General features: G+C 36.2%; 1 protein-coding gene and 1 long non-coding RNA gene across 5 annotated transcripts in view; one reads left to right on the forward strand and one right to left on the reverse strand.

Moving 5' to 3' along the window:
* Positions 1–22,455, forward strand: part of SOX5 (SRY-box transcription factor 5) — a 1,015,676-nt gene that overhangs the window by 472,918 nt on the left and 520,303 nt on the right. The gene's annotated exons all lie outside the window — the stretch shown is intronic.
* Positions 1–22,455, reverse strand: part of LOC309812192 — a 50,431-nt gene that overhangs the window by 9,885 nt on the left and 18,091 nt on the right. The window contains exon 2 of one of the 2 annotated variants that reach the window (XR_014295295.1): positions 9,723–9,784. This is a non-coding gene — a long non-coding RNA (uncharacterized lncRNA). Of the gene's footprint in view, positions 1–9,190; positions 9,785–22,455 lie in introns of both variants that reach the window. The other variant, XR_014295296.1, reaches the window with a different exon arrangement.

Here is a 22,455-nt window from a genome sequence, read left to right on the forward strand (position 1 = left end):
AAAAATAGTATCTGAGAATCCCCATATTCAAAACACATCTTTCATTTACTTTATTCAGGTCTCATCTTAAAGAATTCCTTATAGGAATCTCTATGGCAATCTGGTGTTTAGACCAGAGGGGAAAGCACATAAGGCATGGCATTTTACCAGTCTTTCTGCTCTTTGTCATATGCTGTTTGGTTATCACCTAGAGGGTACTTCTGTGCCTCAATTTCCCACATTTATCAAAGATGACAATATAGCTCTGGAACAGATACATTTTCTATTTGGTTAAATTTTTTCTCTGTGTGAATATTATAAAGTACGTATAGTCATATATAAATGCCTAATATTCATGTATACATATAGACCTAAGGCTTATCCTTTAGAATGTTAGGACATTAAAATATTCATGCCAGTTTTTCCAATATATCAATTTATGGGACTGGATCTGGCAAAGCTATCATTTGTAATGACGACTGGAATGCAGATGGATTTTAGTGACTGTATATAGAAACTGGGGGGAGGGAGTAGCAGTCGTTCTTTGTTTTTTAGGATGAAGCAGAAAAATCTGCTCTTTCCTATATATGGAGGAATTTGTTAGAAGCAAGAACTAAAATAAGGACTTACCGATCAGCTAGAAATTACATTTCTTTTATCTTCCCACTTCACTAATATTTTTACCCTCTGAAAGTGTATGGATATTTTTACAGAGATATATTACTGACTTTTGGATGAACACCAGTATTTTTCATTTGCAGCGAGGAGTATATTACTGGTGTTATCTAAATACTCTTTAACGAGTCATCAGCAATTTTATTATAGTCATCTCAGGCATAAAAGCCGAAAATTAAACATTTCTTTCCATTCTTAAGTAAATTGGCAATGATTCTCAACCATAGGACACAACATATCTATGGGGCGTGATGTGATTCGGAAGGCTGGATGAGGAAGGCACTTTTAAAAGTACTTCTATTTTAAATATATGTTCCTAAATACGATTTACTGCCATAATGGGCCACTGTTGCCAATAGAATTGTATAATGTTTCTCCAGTGTGTTGAGATGGAAAAGTTTGCAAATGACTGATTTATGGGACAGGATGATGTTTTATCATTGTAAGATTCAATAACCATATTCAAGAGGAAACATCAAATCATATGAAATAGTAGTGATTAGAGGGTAGGTAGATAGAAGGAAGACTGAAATTAGTCTTCAGTAAGTCACTCAAAATATCTTCATTAACATTAGATTGCCAGATTATTCACTTACATTCAAGTAATCAAATCCATGCATGTGTTTCCTCTTGGTACTTCTGTTCACCAACTAGTATTTTATCATCTTTTCCTGATTCAGCAGCTACATGTAGAAAGGTTTTGTAGTTCAATGTCTATGCAAACTTCACTAAGGTAGCTTTTAGTAGCAGAAATTGTGATACTATACCTACATAAATGAAAAAATTATTATATTATATAAATTAAAACAATAGACAATTGCTATGAAAGATTATTCAGAGCTCCTAATTACAAAGAATAGGGGGAAGTCCATCTTCAAAATGAACCCTTTTCCCCTAAAATCCACATTCACCATGAGATTAATGTTGAAAATATGTAAAATCTACATGTTTTTGATTCAGTAGCCCTGTGTTGATACATTCTTGATTTTTTTTTTTAAAGATGAGGTTTATGGAAAGGAGTATCTATACTTTCAGTGTTTCTAAAATATAAGGGCAGAGATTCTTATCCATTGCTTACAACTTTCCTGGGGTATGTAAATTTCTCCTGTTGCTTTTTGGCCCATTTCTGAGATAATCAGTAGAGACTCACTAGTTGGAACAGTGGTGAGGACTAAAGAACCCTGTCTCTCTTCTTCATTACACTGAGACCCTGTTAGTTCTGTTAGTAGGAGAGGGAAACAAGAGTTGCTTTTATTTTTGCCTGTTGTTCAAATAAATGGATGCTGTGAATATTTAGAGCAGTCTATTTTTAAATACTAGCTCTTTTCAGTATTTTAAAAGGAAGATTTCCAGTGGGGGGGGTATTTAAGAATCATTTCCTAGAAAAGAGGAATGTGATTTTTCCCACATATTCTAAACATATTATGTACAGTAGTAAATTAAATGATCTCAGAATTTATAATTGGGGATCACATCTTAACTTGAAGTACATTGCTCCCCAGTATATTACATTCATAATTCCTAATCAGAGTATTTGCTCTCAGCTGAAATAAAAAGCACATAATCTGCTATTTTAATCATTTTATCAAAGATAAAATAAATTCGTCCTCCCCACATAGAACTTTACACCCTGGTAACCAAGTAAATTTGCCTGACACTTGTAGGCAAAGCACCCAATTGGTTTTACCTGTACACTTTAATAAACACACAAGGTAAAAAAAGAAACAAGAGAAGATGAGTAATAAAGATAAGAGATATTTACTGCTTCATGTTACTCTTTTATATATATGTGCAGGGTGGGTGTTGCAATTAAAATGTATCATCTCTCTTTGAAACTTTGTCAATATAGCCTTTTGTCTTATTAACTGATTTCACTCATAAAATATGATTAAAATTTTAATAATTTATGGAACAATTATGATGAATTATTAGTAGAATTGACTGTATAATTAAAATAATTCTAAAATTTTATATGTATATATAGATATACATATATATATAGATAGATACAGATATAGATATAGATATAGATATAGATATATATAGCAAGAGAGAGAGAAACACACGATGGTTCTTTAAACATGTGGTTGTAGTGCAGCTACCTGGGCAGTGTCCAACATGTTGAAACATATGCAGAAGCCCTTGGTACTAAGTTAATTAAATGTATATTTAAATAATTAAGAAAACAGGTCACTGTAAATTTTGTGAAAACATGATATTTGTACGTCATTTTTGTTTAATGATCTTGAAACCCTGTCTTTGATTTGTACTTTCAGAAATATTCTTGAAATATACTGTGACAAAAATAAGGATTCATTGAATGAATGAATTATAAGATTCTAAACCTTGAATATTTGACTGTGTTTTCATGTTTTACAGTTATGTGTTCGTTGAGTTTAGGAATTGTCACCAACCTCAGTAGATTTTTATCTAGTGACTAAGGAAAGAAAATTTTAAAAGCATAGTTGTTTTCTTGAATTTTTGACTCTCCTGGGTCTATCAGGCCACTCAGATTCCACAGAGAGAACTGTAGTTATGAGAAATGAAATAATAACATTATTTCTAAAGTTTGGTTTTGTGGATGAAACATCAGTACCTGGGAATTCATTTCTGAAATTTTCTCCTCTGACTAGCTCCAGTAATATATTTGGAAATGAGTTTTTCCTAAGGAATAGCAGTTTGCTCCTTCTCTTCCCCCTCCTCCTCCCCCTCCTCCCTCTCCCCTCCCCCTCCTCTCCCTCCTCCCCCTCCTCCCCTCCCTCCTCCCCTCTTTGCCCCTCCTCCTTCTCCTCCCCCTCCTCCCTCTCCTCCCTCTCCTCCCCCTCCTCTCCCTCCTCCCCCTCCCCTCCCTCTTCCCCCTCCTCCCCTCCTCCCCTCTCCCCTTCCCCCTCCTCTCCCTCCTCCCCCTCCTCCTCCCCCTCCTTCCCTCCTTCTGCCCCCTCCTCCCGCTCCCCTCCCTCCTCCCCCTCCCCTCCCTCCTCCCTCTCCTCCCCTTACTCTCCCTCCTCTCCCTCCTCCCCTCCTCCCCCTCCTCCTCCTCCCCTTCCCCCTTCTCCCCCTCCTCCCTCTCCTCCTCCTCTTCCTCCTCCTCCTCCTTCTCCTCCTCTTCCTCTTCTACTTCTTTGCTAAGTTCTGTAATCCAAAGTCTATACTTTAAGATTACTGTAAAAACAAGCAGATAGGTTTTCTATTCTTGTGGCGTTTCTCCTATAGGAATTTAGCACTGCACCATCAGTTGTTTCCTGAATCATTCCTTACGGGAAAAACATTCTAAGAGTCTGTATAGCTTGCAATATATACTGATTTTACCCAATACTTCAGAGATTTTAAACTATTTCCAAACCGGAGTTTCTTAATTAAGGGTTTATTTTGACAATGAAAAAAAAAATTGTTCAGTGTTTTCTCTCCCTTAACAGCCAAATTGTGTTTGCCAATGCTTCCTTTGGAACTATAGACAGTAATAGGTAAAATGGTTTTAAAATCATTTTGAATACTGTTGGCTTTCTTAACCACCCAAAAGAAAACTTTTGATTTGGCAAAACTAGTTTGAGTTGAGAAATACTTTACAAAGTATTTTACTACCAAGTAAAATATTTTTAGTGTAATTCAGGTACCTTTTTTTGAGCCTATGCTTGCTTGTCTGTGTGGACAACTTAACAGTGTTTATGCTACCTTTGGGAATTTTTTTTTTAAATAATTTAAGTGTGCTGACTTAAAGCTTTTATTTTGAACAGGATGTCAGAGGGAGGGATATTTTCAGAGTGATTTCTTTGTCCATTTAAAAATTAACAGTAGTTTTTCTTTTCTCTTAATAACAAGGTGGTTTTTCTTTTTTCAAAATGAAACTCTTCTTTCAAATATGACAAATTTGAAACCATTCGTAAAATATCTTTCTAGATACACGTCCCATCCATTTATTAGGAATTAGTTGCATAAGGAAACAGTAGACTATAGTGTTTTTGTGGAGCTTATTCAGCCCATGACCACTAACACATATGTCTGTTATAGCCAAATAATTAACAAAATATAATTATATAAAAATATGAAATAAAATCCTGGTTTAACATAATGATACTTACAATAGTTCATTGTGGATAAGAGTAAGGGCTCTGAAGTCAGAATGCCTATCTGACAACTTAGATGCTTCCACTGACTAGCTGTGACCTTAGGCAAGTTAGTTTACCTCTGTAAAATGGGCACAAATTTGACCTAAATCATAGAGCTGTTGTAAGAATTAATGGAGATAGTGTATATGGAAACAGAAAAGAGTTCCTGGCATACAGTCAGCCAGAATCCACACTCAATTGTGTACTTTTTATATAGCCCAAAGGTGCCCAGTCAAGGAGATGAACAGGGGTAAATGGGGCTGAAATTCACCCATTAGACCTCTTGCTGGCTGTGCTCTTGCTTGTGGACAGGATCAGTTAGTAGGAGGTGTCCTTTCATTTCGAACAAAGGTCCCAGGTAGAATAGTGGTGGCTCTGTATGTTAGCTGTCTTTATTATTATCCTAAATAAAAACACATACCCTCTTTTTTCAGATGGTCTTTGGGGATTTTGAACTCAGCCTGTTTTCCACATAATTGTTATGAAAATGTGATGTTAAAAACACTGCCTCCACAAGGTAGATAGAAAGTGAATAAGGCAAATATCCAAGTGTTTATATTAAACTCCATTTTTCCTCATTGATATTGCATAGAACTTATCAATCAGGAGAAAGATACTCATTGTTAAGATTTAGCATTTATAATAATTAAGGTAGAATGCATAGTGATGGGGTAGGGCTATCCATGATAGGACAGCTATTAAAGGACAATATATGCCTTGTGAATTTACACTGGATTTATAGAATAAAATAGGGGGAAGAACATGATTAGAAACTTTATGAGGAGGACCATTTTTTAAAGTAATGATGATCATTGATAATAACTACAGTTATTGTAACAGGTAGGATGGACGGATGGATGTTTGGATTTGTAGAGTGTATCATATTTATATTTTACTTCCATCATTTTTTTCTGACATTAAATGTATAGAAGAATATTTTTAAGCTGAAATTTTATTTTAAGAATGTCACATTTAGGGTTTTAAATTAAAGGACAGTGAAAGAGCAAAACAATGAATTAGGAATCTTAGGTCTTGGAGAGATACACAAAATATGAAATCTATTCTATTTTGAAGCTAACACTGGAGAAAAAAACAAACAGGCACTCTCCCCCGTTTTCAGTGATACAAAGTAAATTAAGTGTGAATCCTATCTCTGTGGGGAGACTGTTTCAGTAACCATTTTACTGACTCCACCCTTCTGCTGTGTGAATCTGGACACAAACCCCATTTTTCTTCTTGGACCTCTCTTCTCTCTCTACCCTCTCTATTCAAATATCACTTAGATGTATTAGGATGGCAATTTGACATCGTTCAACCATATAGATACAACCAGCCTGGTGTAAAACCTTCAAAATCACGTTAACTCCCTTCCCCCTCTCAGCCACCATATCTGGCTTCCAAAGCACACAGATTTTTTTTCTCTCTTTAACGCATCTTCTCCTTCCCTTTGGCACAGCAGGGACACCATACCCTCATCCCTTCTCTGTTGAAATCCTGAAGTGGCCTTGGAATTCTTTTCCTGGCTCCTTGTCTCTTCCAGCACCAATCAGCTGTCTTAAGGGTAGCACTTAAAAACCACTGACTATGCTGTGGCCCCAATCTAGGTTTCCAGACCCATCTTGCCCTAATCCCATATAAATAGCCTCTGGAGAGACATACTGGGCCACTAAATATTCCTCGTTATGATCCACGTGTTTCTGTTTCCTTTTCTGTTCACGTTTTGTTCCTTCTTGTTCCTCCTCTACTCCTTCCCCAGGGTAAATTCTATGTTTCAACCCTATTCTTTTTTATTTTTTTTTTACGGTACGCGGGCCTCTCACTGTTGTGGCCTCTCCCGTTGCGGAGCACAGGCTCCGGACGCGCAGGCTCAGCGGCCATGGCTCACGGGCCCAGCCGCTCTGCGGCATGTGGGATCCTCCTGGACCGGGGCACGAACCCGTGTCTCCTGCATCGGCAGGCCGACTCTCAACCACTGCTTCAACCCTATTCTTAATCCTAATACATTTACCATGATGCTTTTCAGATGGGTATTCAATAACCGCCATAAATTAACTCAGCTTGCCTGCCATAGTTCTGGAGAACTTGCACTTTCAACTTGTGAAATGAAAGAAATTTTATACCTATTTGTGTGTCTATAGCACTTCACACAATGTGAATGATTATACTGGTTTAGTTGTAGGTCTTTCCAGCAGATTATAAACTGCACGAAGACATCTTCAGTGCATATTGTACTTTACCATTGCTTGGTACAGTGCAGATAGCATATGCTTAATAAATTACCATAGAATAGAAGTTGCAGAATTTTGGTGCATAGTACATGTTTTAAACCACATACATATGATCATATATATTTGGTCTTTATAATTCACAGCATGATATCTGATGACATAGTCACTATTAATATTTTTTCCATCTGCTATAGGAAGCCCCTTAATACACTTTGTAATGTTTAATCTTATAATGTATAGAAAGGAAAAATGTAAATTTTATTATAAAGTTAATTGAATAGACTTGAGAAATTATCAGGCATTTGATTAGTAAATGCATTTTTAGTTTTCCTAACACATGAAAATGTATATACTGTGAAGGCAATGTTCATTCTAACATGTAAGTAATTATACAAATTCTGTTCCATGAGAAAAAGCCTCTTTTTAGTATTAGGGCAGCCAAGGATATCCAAAATAACTGGAAAGTCTGTCGTCGTTATAATCATTTTATAAATATATAAAATTACATATATATAATCTTTGTAAAATCATCAAGTAAGGAGATGTATACTCCTAAAAATCAGTGGTTTAGAATAACTGAAAAAACAACTTATAGAGTGTATTAATGATAAGAGCATTACCTGACTGAAAACTCAACAGCACAGATATCTATGACTTAAATTAAAAAGAAAAATTAAGGGGAAAAAAGGAAAAAAGGCAAACCGTATTTGTATTCCTGCATTTCAGGTGAGGTATCTTCATTTTCCTTGTATTTTTTTCTTCTCATTAACTGTAGAAACCCATATAAATAAGTCTCTGGGCAGCTCCAAATGTCCCCATTTCATTTTTGATGGTATTTCCAATAAGGGCACTATTTCTTGCAAAGGATATTACATCTCACTAATTGTCCTACAAATCCCATTCTTAATTAAAATCAAAATTTTCATTGTAACAACTTTACTATATAGCTTGCAAATATGTGTTCTTTTTGTTTGTTTGGAGGAAGATGCTCTGGATACATTTTTTTTTTTCCTTTCAAAAAGGAGCAGCCCTGGTGAGAAAAATTTACAGCAATTGATTTTGTTTGTTTGTGGCTGCAAAACATAAAAACTCCCAAGCAAAACTAAACAGTGCTTGTGGGGCACAGGTCTGACACTTCATGGGCAAACAGTAGGTTTTATAGTACGATTAATGCTAGACAATAAGACAAGGTATAATAATTCCATTTTCATCATCTGTCTCTGTTTTATACTAAATTGTGCACTCCATCATGCATATGCTGGCTATAATGTGACATTTAATTCTGCATTTAGTCTCTGCTTTGTTACCCATGCACGAATATAGCAAGTTCGCTTCTCAAATGCCATGTACCAGCCCTCTAACAACAGCAAAAAAAATTAAATACAAAATAAGTTTGAATAACAGTAATGGTGGGAAAATCTATCCCAGGGTTCATTCTTTTTACAGGGAGTTGGCAAACCAGGAAGAATAGACTTTGTCATGTGCAAATATGGTGACCATAAATGGTGCTGGAGGCTTTTCCATTGTCCTCTGAGTTTGCCATGAGAGAAAGCGGGTGAGAGAAAGAAAGACACGTTTGATAGAGTTGTGAAGAATGTTTGAATGGCTATTGGGTGTTGAGCATTGTCTTGCAGTGACCTCAATTCGGTACAGTAGAGACCCTTGAAAGCACTGTCTGAAGTCACAATACCACTATTCTCCTCCATTTACTAAAAGGGATTAGTTAAAAGGGTGACGTTCCGTGCAGAGAGTTCCAAGTATTCCATGAAACAAAAGGCTCTGAAATGTTTTTGAAGTTATTTTTAATTGAGTTGAACTAATTTAATAAAGGTCCTAAGGAGGAAAAAAAAATAAAGGAATGTGATTGTTTTATGATTCTTCACAGATGGAATGGACATTTATAGCATACTTTTCCTTTAGTGTTCCAGAGAACAGTAGCTCCATTTACAGCTACTGTTAGCAATTTAAAACTGCTCCAAAATGAAGTCTTTCAAGAAGTTGACAGCTTATAAATAAATCTGTCTGATAAAATTGAACATAAACTGCATCTGTGGTTAGTTTGCCAAAATTAATTCTACATTTAATTAGAGATAGCAGTCAAACATATTTAATAAAAAACAGTCTTGGGGAGTAAATCAAATGAAGTCAGATTTTAGCAGACGTTTTGCATTTTTTTTGCGAGGAGTGATGAAATGACCTCACCTCTCCGATTCCCAGTTATATGGCAACTCTGTAGAATTATGGGGAAGCCAATGAGTTCACGCTGTTTGGAAAGGTTCCTTGCTCAGCTTAGGGTAAAGAGAGAAAACGATCATTTTGTGATTTTGCTTGATTCCATCACTGGGTTTTACTTTGATGGCATATGTATTAAACTAACAAGTTAATAAGCATATTACTGCTAATGATTACAGAGACCAGGCTAAGGTAATCCTAATTTATATATATATAAGTACATAGAATTGCCCTTAAACATTTTTTTTGCTTCCTTAGCAATCTTATTTATTTATTTTTTAATTTAACCATTGCAGTGAGAAGTATTAAAATCATATACTAGGTACAATGCCATTTCTTCCCCCGCAAAGACTTCAAAAAATCAGCTTTGCTTATCAAATATTTGTGCTCACTCTGCATGGTTTAAGCAATGTGGCATAGCTCTGGAATCCTGGGGAAGATGCAAAAGCACACAGATCAATCAGAATGCAGCAAACAATATTTTGGAACAAAAGTGACTTACAGTTCAAAGGGCAAAGAAGCAGATCTTCAAACATTGGAAGTTTCAACACATAGTTCATAGTCCTAGGTGAAATATACAGACAGACGATAGAAACTAGTATTAGCAATAACAGTTTCAAGTATATATAAAAATTATATAGGGCTGCACTAATACATACAAAAATTAATACCAATTAAACCAAATTTTATTTTGATCTTTTTAAAGATCAAAAGTGTGATGTTACTTTCTAGCAATATGGAAGAATTTAAGAAATATTATGGAGATAACATTGTTTTAGTTAATATCAAATTTGGATTAAAAAATTTATTCTTTGAGCTCCTCTATATTCCTAGCATTGCAATTCTAGAGATAGTTAATCTATACTAAATATTTTTCCAAAAGATCTTTATATCTTAGTGTCATGTAGTTATTCATACAATTTCTGACTAAAATACACAGAGGCATTTTTTTTCAGTTTTTAAAGTTTCCTTTAGCTTTTTTGTCCTTTAAGAAGGATATTTTTATTTTACACTCATGGATTTGCCCCCTAAGTAACTTTATGAAAATTTTGCTAAAATTTTTAGAATAATAGGAAGTAAAAATAGTACACATTTATTCCTGGATTTAAACAATATGTCATTGTTTTGAGGTTTGATCTGTGAGCCTTGCATTGCTTATATTCTGAATAAATAAAGCAGTAGTAAATGTGTACAAAACATAAGTTCTATCTACCAGTCACTTTTAGATCTATTATTGAATAATTATCCTGTTTTAAAACTCACAGGTTGACTTAAATACTAATGCATTATAGTTGTTTCATCATTTATCGAAATACAAACCAGCTATTAGGCTACAATTAGAAAAAAAAAGGATTAAAAAATTAGTTTATTTCAAAAGGAGGAGTTGACCAGTTTAATCATGCTGTAAGATCTTAATCATCAATGAACATATCCCAAAGGACTGGCTGATCTCCTTAACAATTTATATATTGGAACTGAGAAAACAATCATTTTAATCAATAGTTTTAAACTAGACATTTATCTTTCGATGCCATTGCAGAATTAGGATATCATTAATGCAACTTTGTGGATACATACTAAATGGCTGTCCTTCTCATTTAATAAAAAATATAAATAAAACAAACACCTTTCTTAATTTAGGAAATATGTAAAAATATAATATTTTTTATTCTCATGTCATGCAGTTTTGTCAGTCCTAGGAAAATAACTTTTTTCCCAAAATTTCATTAATAACTTTATTATTTATAAAATAAACAGCTTCATTAATATGGGTTAATTAACCCATAAAATTAATATGGGTTAATAGTTACATGGTTCCTGCACCCTTGTTAGAAAACCCTTTCAGCAAATCACTTAATTTCACTGGCTCAAGGTTTCTTCATCTTCAAAGTGAAAATATTGACTAAATAAATTCTTATGCAGCTTCTTTGTCTTTAATTCTATGTAGAGCATTTCTACACATTCTACTTTTTCTCTAATTTCAAATGAATGCCATGTCTTTTCATCATTTTGGCTGACTTCATGAGGTGACTTTGAATAGAGCAAAACTAATGGGGAAAGGAGACTTTGCAACTGACACAGTTGTAGTTTTTGCTTTATCACCAGCTATAAAAGATTAATGACAACTAGAGAAGTAGGTCAGCTGATGCTCTCAAAACATTGATGCAGAGGTGATAAGTCATAGTAACAATATTTTTATTAAAAAAAATTCTACACTGAGAGTAAAACTTGTTATCCTTTCATTGCTAAGGAAGTGGAGAGGTTTGGTTAAGAAATGCTTGAAAAGGTGCTCTGCAAAGATATATATTCTAGGGCTTCCCTGGTGGCGCAGTGGTTGGGAGTCCGCCTGCCGATGCAGGGGACACGGGTTCGTGCCCTGGTCCGGGAGGATCCCACATGCCGCGGAGCGGCTGGGCCTGTGAGCCATGGCCGCTGAGCTTGCGCATCCGGAGCCTGTGCTCTGCAATGGGAGAGGCCACAGCAGTGAGAGGCCCGCGTACCACAAAAAAAAAAAAAAAAAAAGATATATATTCTAGAAAGGCTAAATAAAGTTTTTAAAAGCCTTGTAGTTCCTTGAAATCAATACAATGGATGTATAAGGTTAGGACTTTATGGAGAACACGAAGAAAATTGCTCTCAGGCGTCAATGCTTCTTCTACCTTACTTGAGGTTCTCACCATCTGTCAGTGTATCACAGAATTCTCCTGAGTGGACTCCTCGCCTCCTGTCTCTTGTTTCAGATCCATTTATCTCATTGATGATGCCAGTCATGGTTTGAAAAATGCAAATCTGGTATGTCATCTTCCTGATTGAAAACCTCTAATGACTTTCAATTGCCTACTGGATAAAGTCTAAACACCTAAGCCGGGTAAACAAGACCCTTATCTATCTAACCCCAACACAGCTTTCCATCCTCCTCTTTATGCAGTTGCTTATGGTGGTTCAGGATGTGTGTCCTTCCATTTACAGCCTTCAAAAACTATGGATCATCTTTAAAAGCCAAAACAAACATCATCTCTTCCGTGAAGCTTTCCTTTTCTCAGGCACCTCTTTGATTTGTGATTCTCTCTCTGTTTCTCCCCTCTTCCATAACTAGTGAGCTTCTTAGTCATCTTTTTTTTCTAATCTTTTTTTTTTAATATCTAACACCAAGCACAACATATATATCTAAGAATAAATAAATGAAAGCTAACTCTGTAGTACAGTGAAATGCAACTGATAACTGAGATTTATTTTGTTGCCATGTCTTTTATGGAGGTCATGTCACCTATGTACATATTGTAAATATAAAATTTATGCCTTTTTCCAAATTCTAATAATATGTCTATGCATTTTGTTTCAATGAAAATAAATTATTCTTAAGGTTTTTCAAAGCTTATGTATTTAATGTAACATTCATAATTGCTATGGGTATGTTGTTAAGATTTTAAATTGCCATTTTGAAGCCAAAAGTGAGATTTCAGTATATATATATATATATATATATATATATATATATATATATATATGAAAGTACCTTTCAAAGAGAAGTACCACCTTCAATAAATTAGTAATTTCTTTTAATTGCTTCAAATGTTTCAGTCTCATGTGGATTTTTGAAGTTGTATGCAGCTTTGATGTTTTATTAATTATTTTCAAGGTGGCTTTCTTTCCAGAGCAAAGCATACATATTGATTTTGTGTATGATGAAGATTGAAATTTCTATCTTGGCACTGATACTTCTTGCAATCAGATCTAGAAAGGGTTTGATCGTTTTTAAGCAACTCTCCAACAGTTAACTGTTGGCTGCCAAAGTTCAATTTAGATAAGTGAAGGGGAAGAGTTTAGAAATTTCACACATTAAATGTGTGACGGGAAAAACCCAATATAATGTATTAAAGATGCAGCCTTTGGAAGGAAAACATGGAGTATCATAAGAATTGTGTGCCAGTCTCCAAAGGTTTTCAGTCAGGTTTGGTTCAGAAAAGCCCTTGAATGTGTTGGAAGCAGATCTTGGAAGGGATTGTGTGGTGTGTCGGGGAAAGCACCAGAGTAAGTCTTGGTTACACATAGTCTGTAAAATCGACTGGGGTAGCATGACAAAACTTGGTCTGTGTAGTTTGCCACTGCCAATCTTCATGATTGATACAGATTGTTGGAGCCATATCTATCATATGGTGCTCCATATTGATTGTTAAAATCTGCAAAAATGAATTATTTGGAGTGTATTTTTCCATATCATTGGCTAATTTTTCCTGTGTCAAAGAGTTTAAAAGCATTTGACCTTTGCTCTGAATTCTCAGTTGTTACCATGACTAGAAGGAAACTGTAACACCATTTCTTTATGCATTATACTTGAATAATGATATTGTAATTGAATTCTTACAGAATATAGTAGAGGATAGAAGGTTCTCAGTAAGTCAGTTGTTTCTATTTTTAGGGATGGTTTAGATACTTTGTTTTTAAAATTGCCATCTAGACTTAAAGAGAATTAGAAATCTCCTGCCAAATAAACTCTTTTAGAAGAGCTTTTGATCTTACCAGCCATTACCAAAAAAAGCAGAAAATGGCTTTGGATCTTTTTTAGTATTGGGATTGGTCCTGTTTATCTATAGAATTCAAATGTAATCAACATGAATATGAAAATATTCCAGACTTTTTCAAATTGAAAAGATTCTGCATGTTTGCAAGAGGAGAGTGGCACACAAGAGTTTCCTTTAAATCACCTATAATGTCAGGATCATTATAAAGTAAGCAATCCAGAATGCTGGATTGTACAGCTGGAAAGAACTCACATAAGAATGAAAACAGATGGTATTATCATTCTATCCCAAGCACTGTGTGGATTTTTTTGGTCAGAGTCTGATTAAGGTTTCTGAAATTATTAAGTGGGTAGATAATATAGAATAAGAAAATGAGAGCACAGAGGGCTTGCCAAGTCTTTAATGCTCACTTAAACAAAACTGGTTGCAGGTTCAACAAACCCCTGCCTCGGTTTTGTGGGTTTACAAGGTCCCTCTCCAGAAAAGTTGTTTTAAGTGATGGTCACCATTTTAATTAAAGGAATATCAAACTATATGTTTAGAGAGATAATAATAAGCCACCCAAACCCAGATGCTAGATGCCACACATGTTGGAGAAAGGCTAAAGAAGAAGAAAATCCAAAAACATAAAATAAAAGCAAAACCCCAAACACTCCCTCGTTCTACAAGCTGGATTTAAGTTAAACCAATGGGGATAAAGTTACGACCATCCTGTTTTCCGTCTCCTGCAGTCTTCTTCCCCAGTTTCCTCACTCCCTTTGTTCCGCATCGAATTATCAGCTGTCTCCATTTTCTACTCTCCAGTGGGCATTTGTGCATTCTGAGTGTTTCCTTTGTATCTCATTGCCCGTTAGTGTAATTTTACTTTGGCCTCTTTGGCTTCTTTGAAGAATTATCATGAATTAAACAATTTAGCAAAAATCAAACAAACAAACAAAACTCAAGCCATGAGAGTCTATGATTACTTTCTGTTTGATTCCAACTGAGGAACACTCAAACTTTGAGTTTGTTTATTTCAACCGCTTTTTTAAAAAAAAAAATGTAGTTCACCCATGTCTTTTAAAGTGTAATTTTCTTAAATAAAGTAATAAAAAGTTTCTCAAATTCAGGTGGGAAGCTTTGGATTATGGCTCCATCCCCCAAATATCTGTCTGCAGTTTTACAGTGACCATTTACAAAACTAAATACCTTTTTCTTTCTTTCTACAGTACAGTCGACTCAGATTGTAGCCCTCTATGTGAAAAATAGGATTTTTAGCTGACACACTTGTCTCTCAAAAGAAGAGTTTGATACGATATTCTTTTTTTTTTTTTTTTTTTTTAGTATTTATTTATTTTGGCTGCATCGGGTCTTAGTTGCAGCACACAGGATCTTTCCTTGTGGTGAGTGGGCTCTTCATTGCAGTGCGTGGGCTTCTCTCTACTTGTGGCACGCAGGCTCAGTAGTTGCGGCACACAGACTTAGTTGCTCCGCGGCATGTGGGATCTTAGTTCCCTCACCAGGGATCGAACTGGCCTCCCCTGCATTGCAAGAGAGATTCTTAAACACTGGACCACCAGGGAAGTCCCTGACATGTATATTCTTGATTTTCCATTTAGGTCTTACATGGTATAAAATTGGGCAAACTTGCAGGACATGGTTCTAAATGCCAGTGATTATTAATGAAATAAATGGTCTGTTTATCAGTAGGAAGGTAGCAAATTTATGTGTGGAGGGTAAACAACAATGCAATCCAAAGAGTAGAGACCAAATTTCTCAGGTCATACTGTAGTCATGGTTAGGATTTCTGAGTAGGGCACAGAACTTTTGAGAGAGGTGTGATAAATGTTTCAGATAAATACTGAAAGCAAATTTGAAAGTGTGGTTTGACAGGCTTTGGGATCTTCTTTTACACGTGCAAGTTTTGTTCGTGTGAAAACAAGTAAGACTTCTTAAATTGAATATTGAGCTTTACTTGGTAATTTACAAAAATAAACACTGAGTAGACACCAGGTTTGTGTGGGAGTAAGGTAAATTTGGGCTCAGGGACTGATGTGCTGTTTGAGTATAAACATTAGATTCCATATTGCAACTGTCTGTCACTATGCTTGTCGTTAATCAAATAGGTACTAAAATGTACAGCAATGTTTAACCGTATTTAATGTTGTTAGTTTTTATAATCATTGCTGGTAGCTATCCAGGTGCAGGTGGTAGCTTCTTTTTTTTGTTCCAGATTTAGGATTGTGAGATCATTCACTGTCTTTCTATAGAGTTCGAATCTGAGTATACAGGTTTGATTCGATCTGTGCAATTTGGTATCATCTACAGTCTAGTGGTGACGTAGGATTTAAAAATCATGAACACTACTAAAGTATTGGGAGAAGAGGAAATAAATTCTTTTGATTTTTGTGTGTGTCCTGATGATAGATCAAACACATGTATAGTCTCATTTGTAAATATCTATGAATTTACAAGTAAAAAGTGAATTTGGAAAAAAAATGGAGGCAGTGTAGTTCCATTTAACTTATTCTATATTTGTCGACATTGAACTTTGATAGAAACAAAGATAGAAATATTTTGAGTGCAAGTTAACAGATATTCAGTATCTTTATAGTAAGTAGTGTTTAACTTCCAGTGAACAAAATTTACTTTAAATCTCACAGATTTAAGACTTAAGGTAGCTTTTAAAAGACAAGACATTTCTTAAGTTTCCATGCTAACATCATTTTAATTGGCTCACTCTTTAAGAGTCATGTTAAAAGGGACTAATTAGAAAAAAAGAGAAATATATAGATTATTCCAAAAAGATAACTCATTAGACCACTAAGATTTCCTTAGAAATTTATCAAGAAGTTATCTGATAAAAGTTTCACTTTTCTTCTATGTTCAAGTTTATTTTTTGGTACATTGCCTATCAAATAGCCAAAAGCTGGGAGCAAAAGTAAAGTAGAAAAGCAATACATATATCAATAATTATTGTCTAGTCTTTCGGCATGGTTTTGTACAATTGCTTAAATTCATTGTGTATATTTTTTTCTTTTAAGAAGATATCAGAAGTGTGTAATTGGAGCACTTGCTAGGTAAAACATCTAAATTTGAATCACTATTGAAATATTCTGTTTGCTAATACAGATGTTCATTTGAAAATGATAGATGGTCCTTCAGGGACCCTGAAGTGTTTTCATAGATTCTCATGCTTGGTTGGCAGTTTTATTGAAAATGGCTGTAAATCAGGAAAGAGAGCTGAAAACACATTTCATGTCATCTTTAAAGCAACTGTAAGTTATTGTCACAGAAAATGAAGAGGCCATTTTTATAGAAGGTAGCCAGATAAGGTGTTGAAATGGATAGAAAAAACATGTTCCCACAGAAGTACCCCAAAAAGTTACTTGTTAGTTACAGTATATATGGGAGAGGTATGGAAGATAAAAATAAATATCAAGATTGTCCATGGAGTCTAAAATGTAAATTAGCAGAACCTGTTGGGGTTTTATGTCATTGTTGTTGTTGCTGCTGCTGTTCTTTTTTCTTTTTGCTGGTGGTGGTGGTTCTTTTACAAGATGTTTATTCACTAGCAAATTGAATTTGAGCTCATACACTATAGGAACCAGGTGAACTCACATTCTCCAAATGCATCTGTTGTTTGCTTCTTCCAGAATAAATATTACAATTCTGGATGAACAACAGCTGGAAGGCTTGCATGTGGTTGCATTCCTCATGGGTTCACAGGATGAAATCACTTGTGTACCACTGACAGTTTCAAATGGAGAAGAAAAGTGTATTCCATTATAAGATGTCAGAGAAAAATCATTAAAAAATATATTTTCCATTGTTGAGCTATATATTTTAGTAGAGTGAATGAGTTGGAAGATGTATTTTATACCCCAACATTCTCTGTGACTTATCTATGCTTGTTTTTTTAAAGTAATCTTTTAGAAACTAATGTGTTCCAAATGCCAAAGTCCTGTTTGACAATGAATTCAAAATAGAAGCAGTTTGATCACTATACCGCTAAGTAATATTTTTTTTAATTAATTAATCTCTGTTTTTGGCTGCGTTGGGTCTTCGTTGCTGCACGTGGGCTTTCTCCTGTTGTGGCGAGTGGGGGCTACTCCTTGTTGCAGTGTGTGGGCTTCTCTTGCTGTGGAGCACGGGCTCTTGGCGCACGGGCTTCAGTAGTTGTGGTGCGCGGGCTCAGGAGTTGTGGCTCGTGGGCTCTAGAGTGCAGGCTCAGTAGTTGTGGTGCACGGACTTAGTTGCTCCACAGCGTGTGGGATCTCCTCGGACCAGGGCTCAAATCCGTGTCCCCTGCATTGGCAGCTGGATTCTTAACCACTGCACCACCAGGGAAGTCCCTGCTAAGTAATATTTGTATGTATATCTTTTAAAACATGTGAGCTACATTATTAATATTAAGGTGTTTTAATCTATTTTACGTTTTCAGGTGAGGAGTAGGTTTTCTCTGTCAATGTCTCATGGAAAAGTTGGTAAAACAGTGCTAATGGACAGAATCCTGGACTGGGAGTGAGTGGCTATGGCCACACTGCTGCTACCGAGGGGCTTTGTGGCCATGGGAAAGACTCTCATCTCCCTGTGCACACTTCTTCCTGTATAAAATGAGGAGTTAGCATAGGATGATTTTTCTTTTCAGATCTGTGAGCCTACAATGGCAGGTCTCAAGTTTCTTGATATTGGCTGCCAACACTGATCTCATCTGTTTCTGACTTTCACTGTAGGTATTACCTGTTCCATAAATTGTGGTACTTGAGTGTATTTAATGATATACTTTATCATGCAAATCTTTTGTATGGCATTCTGTTTTTCCTTCAGGAACACACATTTTTATAATATTCACTGTCTCGTAAGGTTAATTCTTATCTCAAAAATGAAATACCTAAGCATCTCAAGGAAGGTAACCTTGCTCTATATTTCTTCTTTTTTTTCCCTTTCTCCTCTTAACACATGACAGAATAGTTGTCACAGCTATTTGAAATGTTGATAAACTTAATCAAATTCAATTGCAAACTTATTTACAACCCATGCATTTTGCTTGATTCAGAACTGAAGAAATAGAACAAAGCTAACACGTCAATGGGAATCCAGAAACCTGAATTCCAGTCCAAGGTTCAACATTATCTGATGCTGGGCCCTTGAACAGGTCACTTGTGTTTCAGTTCATTCATCTCTAAAATAAGGGGAAGAGACTAAGTAATGTCTAAGATTCCATCTAACTTTCAAGTTCTGTAATTTGTTTTCCTGTAAATGCTGTTATGAAAGTGATGAACAAATTTGCTTAACATTTTCATAGTCTACTCTTGCTCAAGCATTTTTATTCCTCTTTTAATTCAGTGATTCAACATATTTTTATTGAGCACTTACTCTGAACTTAGCACTCTGAGTCAGAAAGTACAAGATTTGAATACAGTTATTATTATTATTATTATTATTTTGCGGTACGTGGGCCTCTCACTGTTGTGGCCTCTCCCGTTGCAGAGCACAGGCTCCGGACGCGCAGGCTCAGCAGGCATGGCTCACGGGCCCAGCCGCTCCGTGGCATGTGGGATCCGCCCAGACCGGGGCACGAACCCGTGACCCCTACATCGGCAGGCGGACTCTCAACCACTGCGCCACCAGGGAAGCCCTGAATCCAGTTATTATTTAAATGTGGACAAATCTTCACACCTTCTTGAGCCGTCTGCAAAATGGAGATAGCAATACCTGCCTTACAGGGTTGATGAGAGGATTAAATAAGGCAATAAAGTCAGTCATTTAGCCCAGTACCTGCCAAGCAGAATGGGATTGATATTAACACTGTCTTATGTGATGCATTTAATTTTTAAACCATTAATTGCAGGGCATATTTAATGGTCTATACAATATAAATATAGTATAACATCACTTGAGTGTAATGGATTTAGAATTTCAGATGCAGTTTTATGTTGAGCAAGTTACTTATCCTTTCTTTTGAAAACTTGGTACAGAAATACCTGTCTCCTCTTGTACTTAGGATTAAGTGAGTTTAAAATGAGATAATGCACAGAAAATTCGCAACATAATATTTGGCATATAAGACTCAAAGATGTTTGTTTTAGGCAAAACTAACCTGTGGTGATTAGGCAAAACTAGTCTGGTTTTGTTCTAGATGAAATTAATCTATGGATTAATTACCTGTGATGGAGAATTGCCTGGGAAGGGGTGTGAATAGACCATCTGGGGCGACAGAAATATGCTGTCTCTCAATCTGAATGTTATTACAAAGATAAATACATAGGTAAAAATTCTTTGAGCTGTACAGTTAAGACTTTTCATTTTACTGAATGTAAATTATGCCTAAAAGAATGGTTTTTTCTTCCCTAAACATAAATACTATATTATATTTTATAACTAGAAAAATCTCAATTAATAATAATATTTTTCTGATGCCATAGCTAAAATGTTACTCCCATACAATATTTTTTCTTCAACAGTACATAAAAATGAAAAAGGGCACCATGATTGCTTGAAGCCCCTGATGTCTGAAAGCAGTTGGAGGAACACTCAGTGGTTCTATGTATTTCACCACCCAATTGTTTCAATTTGGCATACCATAGTTTAGGAGATTTATTGCCTGCCTAATTCTCGAATCTACTGTTTTTCCTGGACAAAACTGTACATTATGGAGTATTATTTGTATGAGGGCCTGGTCAAAAGGACCTGATCAGTCCTATTGCCTCTTTCTTCACATATTTGTCTGAGATGAGGAATAGCTTATGATTTATTCCAATCAAGCTTTATTTAGGATTGGATCCGTAGGAAGGGGTGGAAATGGCGGGGGAAGGAGCGGAAGAGACAGCACAAATATATACATACAGTGTGTGAAAATAAAGAAAGGCATCTTTTGTTACAGCTGGTTGCAGAAGTTTCTGCTTGCACTGCTGAAGATAGTATGAGATTAGTGGAGTTGTAGCAAAGTCAGGACAAAGACGGGCTGTGTGAGAGGGATCAGTGTGTTTGTTCAGCAGAGCTTTCTCTCCAGTTGTTGACAGATTTAACTGGTGTAATGTTAGGCCTGGCTAACGCCTCCCTATGATTGTCAAGAGGCAATCTTTGCAGTAGTAAATGGCCATGTGGAGTATACCATGAATTCCCTATTTGTGTAGTAGCTGTAGCTTAGGGTGGGGATTTAATATTGAATGGACTCCAGATTGTCTAAATTGCAATCACAGTGTTTATTTAAATAGCCTATGGGGACCATTAAAGCATTTTAACTTTTGCTCCTATGTTTCTCCTGTTATGAAATCTTGAAGCACATGGGGGAGAAAAGAAAAATCCAGCCTTGTAAAAGTATTAGGATGCTAAAAGTTCTCCCTGCTGCCAAAAATGCTTCAGGAGTTTTAGTTCTGTGAGCTGACATGTAATGTGATGCATGGGATCCTGCTGTGGTCCCTAACTAGGGGATTTTCCTTATGCAGATATACTCATCTGTCACAGTGTAATCACGGCTAGCTTAGCTCAGGAGATCCTTTCCCATATTGGATCTCCACTTGTAAAGCTAAGGTCTGTTCTGCTTACAATAATTTTTATAATGCTGTAGCTTTAAAATTGTGCAAAATTCTGTTTTAATCACATAGTTGCCATGAAATTATTAAGCTTTTAACTTTACATACAGAAGAGCTATGTCTTTTACTCTACCAGGAAAGCCAGGGTAATGATGAAACTTCAGTTTGGTGTGTGAGGCCATGAACTTGAGATGCGGAGGAAACACATACATCTACTTCTAAGGCAGGTCCTCTGAACAGAAAGCATGACTTGGGTTTCCATGCTCTGATTTAAAACAACACAATTAAAAACACCTCAAAAATCACTGTCAAAGTGCTACCAGAAATTTCTCCAGTCAGTTCCCTTCTTTAGGATGATTTGTCTATTGTTTCGGAGACCCTAAAGCTGGGGTCCATTTGATGATGCTAAGCTTTGTTTTCTGATTATGGCAGCAAACTGGTCCCAGAGATCTTTCTGAATCGCTGAGCTCAATTTTCAACTTAAAAAAAAAACGAAATTCCTACTAAGTTGCTAGGGCTGTGCTAACTGCTTGGGGCTATATTGAAATAGGTTCCTATTCTTTTTTTTTTTTTTTGCGGTATGCGGCCCTCTCACTGTTGTGGCCTCTCCCGTTGTGGAGCACAGGCTCCGGACGCGCAGGCTCCGGACGCGCAGGCTCAGAGGCCATGGCTCACGGGCCCAGCCGCTCCGCGGCATGTGGGATCTTCCCGGACTGGGGTGCGAACCCGTGTCCCCTGCATTGGCTGGCGGACTCTCAACCACTGCGCCACCAGGGAAGCCCTAGGTTCCTATTCTTGAGGCTCTAACTCTGGGTGAGAGGACAAGGTATGCCTCACTAGACTAGTTCAAGGCACTCCCAGGCCCTTTTGTATCTTTTTGCCTTGTGTTTATAGTGTGATAACAATACTTGTCTATCTCAGAAATAAACAGGGGGCTAAGGTGCTAATGTATATAAAAGGCTTTGGCCTTTCTTGAAATAAAGATCCTATAAGAGTTGTTTTGCTGACGGCATGAGAAAATCAGCAATAGCATTTTGCAGCTGGGCAGTGGCCATTTAACTTGACTCAGAGCATAAACAAGTGAAAGTTCTTTTTCATCACAAGTTTTCTGAAATATCTTTTTATTTATCATCATGGTGTAGGGTTCATTACTTCCAAATACATCATGATCTAGGAGTAGATTTTTTCCCTAAAA

This window comes from Mesoplodon mirus (assembly GCF_964341445.2).
Source record: "Mesoplodon mirus genome assembly, chromosome: 11".
Classification (NCBI taxonomy): domain Eukaryota; kingdom Metazoa; phylum Chordata; class Mammalia; order Artiodactyla; family Ziphiidae; genus Mesoplodon; species Mesoplodon mirus.